The sequence below is a fragment of the Littorina saxatilis genome, unplaced genomic scaffold (genome assembly GCF_037325665.1).
Source record: "Littorina saxatilis isolate snail1 unplaced genomic scaffold, US_GU_Lsax_2.0 scaffold_1039, whole genome shotgun sequence".
Lineage (NCBI taxonomy): Eukaryota > Metazoa > Mollusca > Gastropoda > Littorinimorpha > Littorinidae > Littorina > Littorina saxatilis.
In genome coordinates, this window is record NW_027128769.1 from 1 (window position 1) to 15173 (window position 15173).

The window sequence follows — 15173 nt, forward strand, 5'->3', positions numbered from 1 at the left end:
AGGCCGGGGTTTGCAGGGCCGGACTACCGGGGGGGTTATGGGGGTTGCGCAACCCCCCCCCCCCCCCCCCCCCCCTAGCCTGAACATATGTACCTTACTTATTTAAAACATTTTTATTATTGCTTATTTTATGCCGTTTCATGCAAGGAGCGACCATTTTCTTATCTCAGAATATGACCTACCCATCAGCTTCAGGGGGCTTAGCCCCCTGACCCCCACATGGGGCTCTGCCCCTTGACCCCGCCCAGGGGCGGACGAGGGGGGGGGGGGGGGTTCTAGGGTTTCCGGACCCACCTTATAAATATAAAAATATAAAAATATTGAATGAGGTATGCATTTCTTTATTTTACATTGAGTTTCAATTTTGGGGGTTATAATCAGTGACAAAATCTGCTGCCTGAAACTGGTAATGATCATCCTCAGAATGCACCAGATTGCACCATTTTGCATCCTTTTTTTCAAAATTTTCCGGGGGGGGGGGGGGCATGCCCCCGGACCCCCTAGCAAGCTAGGCGCTTCGCGCCGTCGGCTCGGCGCTTCGTGCCTTCACACCCATATCTTCACAATATACTTTTGAACCCCTCCCCCCCCCCCCCATAAAATGAACTGATCCCCCTGGACCACCTCTAGCAACCCCCCCCCCTCCTCTTAGCCTAGTCCGGCCCTGGTTTGGTATTGCATTTCAGCTTGGTGGATTTAAAACTAATGAGTGAGTTTGGTCATTTCGGAAACTTGTCATTAAAATTGTGTTTTTTTAAACGATCCAAAAACAATTTCATCTTATTCCTTGTCGGTCCCTGATTCCAAAAACATATAGATATGATATGTTTGGATTAAAAACACGCTCAGAAAGTTAAAACGAAGAGAGGCACAGAAAATCGTGCTATGCAGTACGCAAAACCACTACCGCGCTAAACAGGCTCGTCAGTCTCACTCCGTTTTGCACAAGCGGCGGACTACGGTCATTGTAAACAAAAAAAATGCAGTGCGTTCAGTTTCATTCTGTGAGTTCCACAGCTGCTTGACTAAATGTAGTAATTTCGCCTTACGCGACTTGTTGTTCTTCTCGGCTCGTAAATTAGTATGTGATACTCACCTATGGCCTTTACTTTTGTTTGTTAAAAATACAATCAAACAAAAAGCTACGGGAAAGTTTGAGACGTTCACATCCTTGCGGGGAGGATATGCATACTCGACAGAATTCTTGACACGAGGATATAATGCCTGTCACCGAGGCTATTATTACCGTGCGTTGTTTTGGTTGTGTACTCAGCGCTCAACAAGAGAGTTTTTTCCTTCTGGTGTATATTTGCTCTGGCCGGTTAGGCAGGTACAATTAAGAACGCTCGTATAATACATGCGTGTGTTTGTGTGTGTGTGTGTGTTTGTGTGTGTGTGTGTGTGTGTGTGTGTGTGTGTTCGCGCGTCCGTCAGTCTGCTTAGCTGAACCTCGTATAATACATGCGTGTGTGTGTGTTAGCGCGTCCGTCAGTCTGCTTAGCTGAACCTCGTATAATACATGTGTGTGTGTGTGTGTGTGTGTGTGTGTGTGTGTGCGCGTCCGTCCGTCGAACTTTTTCGTTGTTTTAGGAAGTTGTTCTGTGATAAAAAATGTGAATGCACAAGGCTTTAGTTTTTGACCCGTCGCTGAACAACAACACAAGTTTGACACAGATCCAAAAGTAACACAATTACAACACGGAAGTACCTAAGAAGTACAAGACAATCGATGATGACCTAAGCACAATATCGGTCTGCCCAAAAAGGTTCCGTTCTAACATATGAGTCGAACCCGCAAGGCGTTATATTGACTAAAGGCTGTTTTACAAATCGCAAGCATTGTGTTTTCAGTGTTCGGCAGTTGAATTTAACTTACTCTAATTCATGTGCCTGTGGGGTACTCCATACAAGTGCTAGATTACCGACGTGATCCAAACGAAAATGTCGGTCTGTCCATCAGTATGGTTGTTTTTTTTTTTTACAGTGAGTAAGGAAAACGGAATAGGATACTAGGCAGTCAAATAATTCACACGGCGCAATTGACAAAGAGCTCATTTCACAATCACCAGCACTTTGTTTGGAGTGTTCGCTTCGCTGGGCAACCGATATCTCACCTTGACCCTGTGATAAGGGGTGACACACTGGATCGCCCTTTCATTTGTGCCACGTTGCACACACACGGCGACCTGACCGTAATTGCAACAGAGTTCGTACTCGTTTATGGTTGTCAGAATTAATGAATTAACCATTTGCTGTGTGTCAGCGATATTCTTTTGCCCATTTTCAAACGCACATAGTTAGTATTCGTTTATGGTTGTGAGAATGTATTCACTATTTCAGTTGAATACATTAATTCAATTCAATTCAATGAAACTTTATTGTCTGAATGTAACGAAGAGAAATGTTACTGTTTGATGTATGTCAGCGATATCAGTTTGCCTATTTTCAAACGCACATAGTACACAGTGTTTGTTTATGTCTCTGAAAATAAATTAACCATTTGCTGTATGCCAAGCGATATAACTTTGCCTATTTTCAAACGCACATAGTACATAGTGTTTGTTTATGGCTCTGAAAATAAATTTACCATTTGCTGTATGCCAAGCGATATTACTTGGCCAATTGTCAAACGCACATAGTACAGAGTATAATTTGTTAAATGGCTTTGAGAATAAATTAACCATTTACTGTATGTCAGCGACATTACTTTGCCTATTTTCAAACGCACATGGTTCAACGTATTTGTTAATGGCTTTGAGAATAAATTAACCATTTGCTGTATGCCAAGCGATATTTGTTTGCCAATTATCAAACGCACTAAGCAAAATGTGATTAAAGAGATAGTTAGACAGCTCATACAGTCGAACATAGAGGGTAACAATGTTAAAGAATCGTATCCCAAATTCAAGGAAGTTGTTGTAAGGTTAACAGAAATTGCAGACGTAGTAACTATGATTAAGTGTTTCGATATATCTTCTAATCATATGTGGAAGAGAATACTTGCTGAATCATCTAGCTGATCCCTCGACTAAGCCTCAGTCGATCACAGGACTAGATTTGCCTAGAATTTTGTTATAACGTAACGAACTTTGCAGACGGAGTATGTTGAAGCGGAGGCAAAATCGTGATCAAAAACGACAATTTTGACATTGAAGATCGATTGAAGATAGATTCATTCCGTACACTTTATTTTCACGTACAAGGGACATAGTGAGGTTATCTTCTACGTCTTCGTTCATGGGCTGAAACTCTTACGTTTTTTACGTGTATTGGTCGTTTTTAACCCGCCATGATTTAAGCAGCCATACGCCGTGTTAGGGGAATAGGGAGGTTATGAGATTGCTCACGGCAAAGTGAAAGGCACTGCCCACTTCGTTAGCTTCTGGATGGACACCTGTATATTGCTGAATCACTGTACTGTACCTGTCTTAATTAACCTGTCGCAGTAATCACTCGACGGGACTTTCCTTTAATCTCCCTGTCTGTTTATCCGTCACGGTCTGATTCGTCCCACGTCTGTGTCAGCTCTGATTAATATCGTATTAAGTGCATTGCCCCATATTACTGTAAATCCCTAGCAGTGCCGCTACAAATTGGTAAAAGCAACTGATTAATGATACATCAGAACAACACATCATTACTATATATGACATATCTATATGGATTAATGATACATCAGAACAACACATCATTACTATATATGACATATCTATATGGAATAAGAGACTGCAAGGGAGAAGAACTAAAACAAGATTACAATGAAATGCTATGCTGCTATGCTAACTTGTTTTTCTGTCCCCAGAACTAATGTCTATTTGGGACATAACGTGGTTATATATATATATATGCTATAGGTATGAATGAAAATGTAATCACAATATATATGCAAACACGCAATGCTTCCTCGTACGTGTTTTGTTTCTGGTGAGTACATTTACATTGTAATTATTAATATCTAATTTTAAACCCAAATACACACATCAATCAACACGTTTTCACTCCTTAATCCAACGCGGCAAACGGGGCAGGGCGTTCACACCTGTAATTCAGTACAGTGGACCACTTTTTCAGACCTCCAAAAGGCTGAGAAAACCAGGTCTTAAAAAGGAGGGAGTCTTAAAATGGGGGTACATTTACAGAGGTTATGAACAGAAAATCTGAGAAAACCAGGTCTTGAAAAGGAGGGGGTCTTAAATTGGGGGGTCTTAAAGGGGGGTTCCTCCCGCAGTGGGGCACTGCGGTTATGAAATTAAAGGCCCCTCCTGTTTTTGGAACCGCAGGAGCTTTCTAGTTTGCTGTTAGGTAGATTTTTGGTTCCTCTTTCCTGTCATGCTCTCTTTTTCTTCATGAATTCTTTTCTTTTTTCTGCCTTCTTGCTCATTCACCTGTATTTTTTCCAAAAATCTCTTCTCTTGCCGCTTGTCTCGCGATTCATGTATAGTTTAATCTGTTAGTGTTCTGATGTAAGTCCAGCAGTAGATAGGTTAAGCCTATTTTAACATACTGGAAACTGGTAATCTTCCAGTAGGTATTAATTTAGTTTTACTAAAGCCTGCTGGGACACAAGTAATGGGTTAGTGCATTTGTAAACAGGAATCGCTTGACAAGTGGCCCCCTTCATCCCCCCCTTCCTCGTCCTGATATGGCTCTGCGTAGTCGGCTGGACGTTAAGCAACAAATAAACAAACAAACAAAGGGGGGTTCCACTGTATAGCCATGCATAGTAGAACCTTCGCTTGTTTACCTACTTTTTCAGGGAGCCGTCTGGCATAGACTATGACTGTGGTGCCTGGAAAGGAAGACTACTATTTTTGGAAACGCTTTCGTGTTTCGCTGATGTCACTCTACAGAGTTCAGCCCAGTTTTTCTACATGTGTCAATGTTCATGGACGGAAAATCATATGGCTAAATGCTAACTTCGACGGGGGTACCAAAACTGAAAGAGTTCTGTTTCTTAAATGTGGTAAAAGATGTACATCTGCTCATAATCATTGAGAGCCTGATACATTTCATGAACATGTTTTGAATGAGTTAGATTGAAGATTTTACGGCCAACCATAAAAATAGTGTTATCGCTGAAAAAAAAACAAAAAAACATTCGACGGGCAAACTACTTTGCGTTCAGCAAATAAATGTCCCTACTATACTATGTTAGTGGCCTGTGAAGACGTTAAACTTGATTGCAGTTTGTCGGTACTTCAGGATCGTATGACTGTGTGCATGAGTCAGTCAGTTTTTGTTGGCAAAGTGTTGTTCCATGCAGCTATTAGACATCGACTAATTTTGACGCCTGAGTGCAAATCGCCACGCTTGAGTAAGGTTACACACTTTAGTGAAAAGAGCAAGATCGTGTACACTACATTGGGGTGTGCACGTTAAAGATCCCACGATTGACAAAAGGGTCTTTCCTGGCAAAATTGTATAGGCATCAGATAAAAAAAATGTCCACCAAAATACCCGTGTGACTTGGAATAATAGGCCGTAAAAAGTAGGATATGCGCCGAAATGGCTGCCATCTGCTGGTCGATGTGAATGCGTGATGTATTGTGCAAAAAATTCCATCTCACACGGCATAAATAGATCCCTGCGCCTTGAGTCCGAGTCTGGAGATACGCGCGCGATATAAGACTTCATATATAATAAAAAGATTGTTCTGTCTGCGTCACTCGACGCTCTTCCACTCCATGGCTTCTTTAAAGGGACATTCCTTCCCGTGAAAACCGTTCGGCTCACCATCTCGTGTCAGCCTAGGATTCACATGGGATATTACCATCCCTCTACTTTGACTCATCCCCCAAAATAAACATCTTTGCTACTTCTTATACAAAGTGAGAATTTTTGATGAATTTATTCCACAGACTGCCGCCATGCAGTGTCCGCCAAGCTATTGACACACGCGCACACACACACGCTCTCACGCACGCACGCACGCACACACACACACACACGCACGCACGCACGCACGCACGCACGCTCGCACGCACACACACACACACACACACACACACACACAGAGACGCATACACACCTTTTCCGGTAGTTTTTAGTATGTCTAAGTGGAGGGATGATTTTAAGGCCATCCAATATAAAATCCTTGGCAGAGCTTAGCTGGTGGGTCGAATTGTGTACATGTATGGGGAAGGACCATAGCGTTCTCGTTGTTAAGATCGCCATGGGAAGGACTGTTTCTTTTAGCATAGAGAACAACCCTGTTTTGTCACTGGCCGCTCTGCTATTACGCTCCATGCATGGCTTCTTTCATGGGCTCCTTGGAATCGATCCAAGAACTCAAGTACCGTTCACGTCAATGCTCGACACTCACATACTCTCGAGGTAAATAATACATGCCGATAAATAATTCATGTATTGTATGCTTCGGGTACAGTAGAACACCCCATTTTGGGTTCTGAATTACTTAGTCCCTATCGCACGGGACCGTGCAAATAAGGTCGGTCTGTCACTGAGGTCTGTCTGTAAAAAGTCTTTCAATGTAGCCCAAGGTTGCCCCCCCCCCCCCCCCCCCCGATAAAGACTACCGCTCCCCCTTTTAAGGCCTCAGATTTTCTTTTCAAAACGTCTCCAAATTTACCTAAATTGTAAGACTCCCTCCCCTGTAAGAACTGAGTTTCTTACAGTTTTGGCGGGCTTCCAAGAGGGGATCCACGTACGGTACTGGAAGACCATAATGACCATCAGAACCTCAACAAGTGTACTGTATGCGCGCGACTGTCTTAAGACGTAGGGTTGGAACAAAAACGTGGACATATCTGTCGGGTACATATATACAGTCCCATGCGAACTCGTACGCGGTTACAATTTGTGCGTTGCTCATTTTTCATATATCCTCTTGAGTAAATCATGAGAATTAGGCCCCTCCAAAAAAAGTGTGGTTAAGGTAACATAGCCCCCAAAAAATAGGGTAGGAAGGTAGGCAATCACTTTTTTTTAAAACTTTTTTTTTCTAATGTGTACGAATTAAACCTACTTGACAGGGAAATAAGTGTGCGACTCGAGCGCTTAATTCGCTTTCATTGCGTTTTCTGCACTCGGTTTTGTTGTTGTTGTTGTTGTTGTTGTTGTTGTTGTTGTTGTTGTTGTTGTTGTTGTTGTGACAAATGTAATAAAAAGTTATAGGGTCGGCCCCTAAAAATAGGGTAGGTCGGGTTACCGTAACCACACCTATTTTTTTTTTAGGCCTTAGGTAAGTCTGGTCTTCTTATTTGTGTCGGTTATTTGTGTTTGGATCGTCTGGCAAAGTAGTGTAAATATCCAGTTTTGTTTACCTATCGTCTCCGGGTGGTATTGCTTGCAAGTGAGAAGTGGCTGTAATCTGTAGCTTTTGATATTTTTGTATTTATTCAGATCCGCGTGTCTATCCGGGTTGATACCGACACTACAAGCGCCTGTCGGGCTGGACACAACAGTATCGCAGTTTCCGCACTTACTCCCAACGATGCAGGCTTCTAGTGTGCAGACCGAAATTGTAATACAACTTGTTGTTTGTAGGATGATGGGTAAAAGTTAACATCAGGAAATCAGCATCTGCATATATATAAGCATCTGCTTGAGTGCGTGTCCTAGCTGTGTGTTTCGAACTGTTCATGCGAAGAAATTCTGAATAAAATAAAAAAAATAAAAAATCAGACGTTTCTCATTTTAGAAAGAATTTCTGGGTCGCGTTCATGAATAAACTTTTAATTACACAGTATGTCAAACTAATACGTAACATTCATTACATCAGTTTGTTGATGCGTGTGTTGGTGTAAATGGCTGGATTGAAATGTTTCCTAACCGCAATGTCATCACAAATTCCCAACCTTGGGCAATTAAAGATTCTGTATTCTGTATTCTGTATTCATTCGCTTGCGGCTTCGTGGCAGGCGGAAGAAAAAATCAGCCTCATAAGTTTTCGTAATTAATTGTTTGTCTGTGCACTTAAAGAACCGTTGGGTCGATATATTTGTGAATGTATTGTTTTGTCAATAACAAACGTTCCAACAACCTACCTTTCTTGTTTTTTGATTCTGAATTTTGGAACGTTGGCAGTCTCTTTGTTTTTGGATTTCTTCTTCTTCTTCTTCGTCGTTCGCTCAGACAGCAACTCCGGAGGCCCTGATGAAGGCTGCTGTACGCCGGAGGCTCTCCATGGGTCCATAGAGTTTGTCCCTCATCGGTGTGTCAGCAGGCCAGGTCTCTGCTCGCAAGTTTTGGTGTGTTGGACAGTCCTGCAGGAAGTGTTGCACTGTCATTGGAGATGTGCCACAGGGGCGGATTTAATACGTAACACTTTTCTAGAAATCAAGACCATTTCACGTCTGCAGATTTTCCTGATTATGGACACTCTCAACTTGTGTGTTTGTATGATAAATAGTAATCGTGTTCGACTATTGCAGGAATATCGCGGTTTAAACGCAACTTCTATCTCCAACAAATTGTTTCAAATCGCTCGTTTAGTGATGGATACTTTTTACACCGCGTGTTTGACTGGTTATTGTGACAAATGCCAGATGTATTTATCTTATATAGCGTTCATAAAACACCGAGCACGGTCATTGACACAGAAGCTTTAGCGAGCAGTTATGAATGAGCGCTTCTGGGGTACGGTGATAACGCGAGACAACTCCTGTGATCTTGCCGCGAGGTGGCGCCAGTTACCAGCTGAAAGAAAGAAGGGGCATAACCTCACCAGAACCGACCATTGTCTGTTTACCGTATAAAATGCACGACTTACACACGAACTGTTACCAAACCGATATGCTATTTGGGACCAATGAAGGTTTGTTTTCCTTTCTCGTGTGATCTTGCCGCGAGGTGGCGCCAGTTACCAGCCGAAAAAAAGAGAGGGCATATGCCATAACCTCACCAGAACCGCCCAGTGTCTTGCTCAGATTATAAACCCAAGTGAGCATGCTAGGCTGAGACGGTTAGGGTGACTGTTAAGGATGAGAGAAGAGATCCAACGGGTACATAAGTCCCTGGCCAGGCCGGGTTTAATTTCCGTGAAGGAGCATTGATTTATAGCGTGTCCTTCGTTTGACCTGGCATCACTGTGTGACCTTGAAATTCATTGCGGGGGGTGGGGGGTGGGGGGGGGGGGGTTTAAAGTTTCATGCAGATCTTGTCTCTTGGTTTCAAGCGGCAGGATTCATTCCTGTTAGCTTTCTGTCTTGCGTGTCACCTTTGCTGTCCAGGGCTTTCGGCTGTTGGACTCGAAAACACGTACGGGCTCGCACACACACACACACACACACACACACACACACACACACACACACACACACACACACACACACAAGCACACAAGCACACACACTAACACACTAACACTCAGGGCCGGACCCAGGGGGGGGGGGGGATTCCAGGGGTTCCGGAACCCCACCCCTGGAAAAAGCATGTACCTTGCTTTGAGTGTTTTTTTTTTTTTTACTAGTTTTAGCACCAAGACAATGCTGCTCTTAACCCTCAAAACAAGGCCCAGAATGCACCAGATTGCACAGATTTTAACCGTTTTTCAAACATTTTCCGGGGGAGCATGCCCTCGGACCCCCCTAGTTCGCGCGCCTGCTTTGCAGGCGCGCGCTTGTGGCTTCGCCACTCCCGGTGCAAGACAACTGCACCCCAAATGTGCCCGATTGCACCCCAACATCTCTGGGGTGCAATTGGGCTGATTTGTTTGGACAATACCAACCCATTCCACACCATCCCTTACAGGGCCTCAATTGGCTTATCCGTACTTTGGAAACCTCGATACTGATAAAATAGATAAACAAACAGTTACGTCATCTCTGCGTGTTTGTGGTTGCCAGTAAAGGATGCCTCTCCATTCTCAGCAAATTTTACTCTCGTCGTGCATCCGCGTTTGCTGCAGCGCCACTCTTTTCCATTTCCATTTCTTTTATTTCGGCTGGTATCCTCTGTGTACATCTGCTTGTCATATATAATTGCTGGTTTGCCCCTCTCGCTAGTAGTTTCAACAAAATCCATGATCCAACTTTCAGTGTCTCAAAGGCAGAATGTGGGAATAGCACAACAGTTGTTGTAACGCACAAGAAAAGACGTGAGCACATGATCAGCTCAAGTGGCAACCCATGTCCGCAACGTGATTTGTACTCAAAGCCACTCTGACAAACTCGGTAAGACAGTAATACTCGTGAGGCCCTATAAGGGTTATGGTTCTAAAAAAAAAACCATGATGGGGTGTAATTGGCCACATTTTTTTCTGGGGGTGCTATTGGGCAAGTTTGGGCTTGGGGTGCAATTGTACTGTAGCCGCCACTTCGCTGATTTGCCCCCCCCCCCCTCCAAAAAAGGAGGAACCCCCCCCCCCCTTACAACTCATTTGGTCCGGCCCTGACACTCACACATACACTCACAAACGGGGGTGTGTAAGCAGAATAAGTGGTAATATATAGATGCGAGAGAGAGAGAGAGAGAGAGAGAGAGAGAGAGAGAGAGATCTTAATTGCAGTAGTAAACCCATTTTTCAGCCCGCATGCAGCGGTTTTGTTTCTTGATAGGTTCTCAATGTCGTTGATGTCATCATAGCCATTGTCGTCGTCAATACTTCAATACTTAAGTTAACACCATCGTTATCGACTGGCATCACCATCGTCGTCGTCATCATCATCGTCATTAACATCACAACTGCCACCGCCGCATTCACACAGAAAAAGAAGGATCGGTTATTCATCCTCAATGCTAAAGTACATACGCCCTTTATTCAACAGGTCATACTTGTTTGTTAGCATGAAGTAAATGTCTGCATGCCCGACGGTAGACATGTCCCCACATGTTAATGACGTAAAGGGGTGAATTGTTGCACTGCCAAAAAAATATCCCGCTTTGACCTGTGTACATTTAATAGCAAACACTCAGTCTGTCGTAACGAGTCGTCTCAGGTTCACACGTGTAACACAACAGGAAAATGTTGCAGTAAATACTGTATGCCGCCATGCAAATAAGGATAGGGTGGGATATAATATAATGTGCTATTGTGTCATGGTGTCCGTTGAAGGTTGTTAGAGATGTTGCGCAGTGTAACGTTTAAAATATGATCACCTTTTACGAAATACACGCCCTAGGTGTGCGTGGGGGGGGGGGGGGGGGGGGAGGGGGGGTGGAAGAGAAAGAACGAATTGTATGACGGCTTACTAGCGTCATAACCAACTAATTAAAAATGTCACGAGAAAATTACAATTTACAGCGAAAATTACAACACAATTTCCCCAGCTAGATAACGTTTAACTTTCAGATTGGGCTCAAGTAATCCGTCTGGAAGTGAGCTAGAACTGACATTTATTAGTTTTCACGTGTATTTATCAAGTGATCATGTTTAATAAAAATGTTTAATTATTATGTCTAATTATCATGTGTTCATGTTTGGTTATGGTTTGGGCGCTAGCCGAGGTCAAAATTGGTGTTTTTCCCCTCGAGGGTAACAGCAAAAGCAATGCAGACATTCTTTGTTTCATCCGGTCCTCAGGCCGAGGCCAATTGAGGGGTAATGCTATAACAAGAAGACATACAAATTAAGTTTAAAACTGTAAACATTCCTTAATTAACATATCCAACAATCATTAAGTCACTTCAAGATGCAATATGATACGTAAGTAATGATGGAAGATTAAAACAAAGAATTATTTGTTTGTCTAAAAAAAATTATCAGTGTATTATGTAGATTCATCCGTACAGAGAGAGAGAGAGAGAGAGAGAGAGAGAGAGAGAGAGAGAGAGAGAGAGAGAGAGAGAGAGAGAGAGAGAGAGAGAGAGAGAGAGAGAGAGAGAGAGAGAGAGAGAGAGAGAGAGAGAGAGAGAGAGAGAGAATTTTGAGAATTTAGCTCAGAGAGAGAGAGACAGCGAGAGAGAAATTCGGTCCTGAGAGATGATTAATCAAATTGCTTCTATTTTGGTGTGACAGGGGAGGCTACCGCTCCTTTCACAGCAGACTCTGCACCCGAGTTGTTGGCCTTTAAGTCAACACCGGTGGATTGTGGAATTCTGTTTGTGATGGGGTCTGGTGGTTTCCGATTGTCTGTATGTTCATGGAAACTTTCGGGTTTGCATAACAGTTTTTATAGGGCTAAGAAATTAGCCCTAACATTTTCAATCCTGTTTGATTGCACTTCGCCTCCCGAGGTGATCGTAGTGTTTCAGCACTCGGTTACATCTGGCGCTTGCGAGCAGGGATGGGACTCGGCATGATATGTTCAGGTAATGGCATAATATGACCACTGAACATGTTCGTGCTGTTCCCATTCTGCGAACTTGGGATGGACAGTGGTCCCCCGGTTCGGAACTTCGGGACGAAGTTCATTCAAACGGGGGCGATTGTGACAGGGGAGGCTACCGCTCCTTTCACAGCAGACTCTGCACCCGAGTTGTTGGCCTTTAAGTCAACACCGGTGGATTGTGGAATTCTGTTTGTGATGGGGTCTGGTGGTTTCCGATTGTCTGTATGTTCATGGAAACCTTCGGGTTTGCATAACGGTTTTTATAGGGCTAAGAAATTGGCCCTAACATTTTCAATCCTGTTTGATTGCACTTCGCCTCCCGAGGTGATCGTAGTGTTACGGCACTCGGTTACATTGGTATATAACAAACTGCGCTGTACGTATACGCAACGTAAGTTACTGCGAAAAGTTGATCGATTTTCTGCACACACACACACACACACACACACACACACACACACACACACAAACACACACACACACTCACGCACATACACACGCACACACTCACTCACACACACATGTTTACATTGCAGCGTCATCGGTTATTTTTGAATGTAGGTTACTGGTTCACTGATCTACATTATTTCGTCCTCAGGGGACATTGTACTTTTTAGGAATGATAATGATTGGGGTGAGTGCAATGTTACGCCATCGCCTTATTCGAACAGTTAGCTAGAATCTTTCAACAACCGGATATATAAGTGTATGTACGTACGCACGCGCGTATGTGTGTGTGTGTGTGTGTGTGTGTGTGTGTGTGTGTGTGTGTGTGTGTGTGTGTGTGTGTGTTTTAATATTGTTGTTTTCAGTTGGAGTGGGAAATTTATTCATACTTGTAACAAGCCGTAAATTCCGTCAAAAAGAACGAAATACTTAGTCTTTATTTAAATTTGCATATATATATATAAAGAGGTACATATACCCTAGGTGTATAGGCATTATTTTCTTTCCCCGGGTTTTGACATTCGTTAAAACCCAAATAAAAGGTTATGGCTGACTATCATTACTTTTAAACGCACAATCATTATCTACCAATCGCTACCACCTGCTTGATCAATGAAACGCGTGACGTGACCTATGATTTTGTCTTCGTTATCTGTCAGGAGAGCGCGTTGGGTCGACATTCCGCTGTGTTGCGTTGGTCGCAAAACGTTGTTTCAAGGATATGGTTCTTTCTTGTGTATGCTCTGGTCGTTCATTATCTGTATTATAGCAATTTTTACGCTGTTCTTAGACTCGATAGTGCATTGTCATGCTTCAAAGGTTTTATGTTGTTGTTCTGTGCAGTGTTGTGCGCGTTTGTGTTCTGTAGATTGCTATAATACAGGCTTTATGTTGTTCTTAAAGTGATACTATTGATCTGATCGTTTTGGAGGAGTGTCTGGCGAATTTGACTAATTTGAAGAATTTGGAGAATCTAATTCAGACGCGTATGGCACGTAATTCAGACGCGTATGGCACGTAATTCAGACGCGTATGGCACGTAATTCAGACGCGTATGGCACGTAATTCAGACGCGTATGGCACGTAATTCAAACGCGTATGGCACGTAATTCAAACGCGTATGGCACGTAATTCAGACGCGTATGGCACGTAATTCAAACGCGTATGGCACGTAATTCAAACGCGTATGGCACGTAATTCAAACGCGTATGGCACGATTTGCTCGAAAAGCACCAGAAATTGCTAATTAATTAACTCAAAGTGAGTGAGTGATCATGCAGACGCTGCATCTCACATGTGCTGACGTTAAAAAAATTATAGTGCTGCGCCGGGTCAACTGTCAATATTGAGTCAAGGGAAATTATCAAAAAGTTCTCACCCAGGAGTACACTTTTCATTGAATTTTAAGACAGCTTTAAATTTGTTCTTTCAATATACTTGTTTTTTTGCAAAGTGACGGCAGTCTTGCTGTATGGTACTATTATTTCAAACCCTGAAACATAACTTTCAAAGCGATCTGAGAGCGTTTTTCATTTGATAGTATTCCTTTTAATGCGACAGCGCACCCGAAGAGGGGCGATCAAGAACAATGAAATACAGGGTGACCCACAAAAATGCAACCCACAAAAATGCTAATAACTTCTACATCTGTTGGTCGAATGACTTCATATGTGATGTACATTAATTTCAGCTTATGCACAGCTTGTCCACAAATTGACACATTTGTAGATCGAATGGTCTGACTTTTGCGCGATTTCAAAACAAGTTTCCGAATTCGAGGATCGACTCAACAGAACGAGGTTTGACACTAAGCGGTAGCCCAACTTACCCGATTGAACCCCTCCAGATTGTTATATTTGGGGTTATTTGAAGGACCTAGTGTACCATAACCAACATTAGACAATCAGTGACTTGAATACAGCAATAACAGGCAGGATATATAAGTGCATTTCCCATGCAGGAATGGGTTAATGTCAATGATGAATTTTGCTCGCCATTACACAAGTGTAACTTAACAACGAAGCGGGTAATTTTTCCAGTCATTTGAGTTTAGCAAATATCTTCATAGTTGTTGTGCATGTACAATATAAAACAATACAATAATATGTTGTTAACTCACAAGAGAAGTTCAGTTTGACAGATCTTAGAGACAGGAGTCTAAGTCTGTCAAAAGCTGGATTTGTCGATTGTGTCATTTTGTTTTTCTGTCTTTCTTTCTTTCTTTCTTTCTTTCTTTCATTTCCTCTCTCCCACCCTCTCTCTCTCTGTCTTTATCAGGGATGAAAATTCTCCGTTTTTTCCGACTTTTCCGATTATTTTCAATGGGCCATCCGATTTATTTGTGCGATTCCGTTTTTTGGCTCACGAAGTGTAGCCTATGCGATCGTAACTTTGTCTGTCTGTGCGTTTGTGCGTGTGTTTGTGCGTGTGTATGTTTATGGTAGAAACTTTAACATTTCGTCATTTGAAGACGTCACATTATGGCGTAAGAGGGTT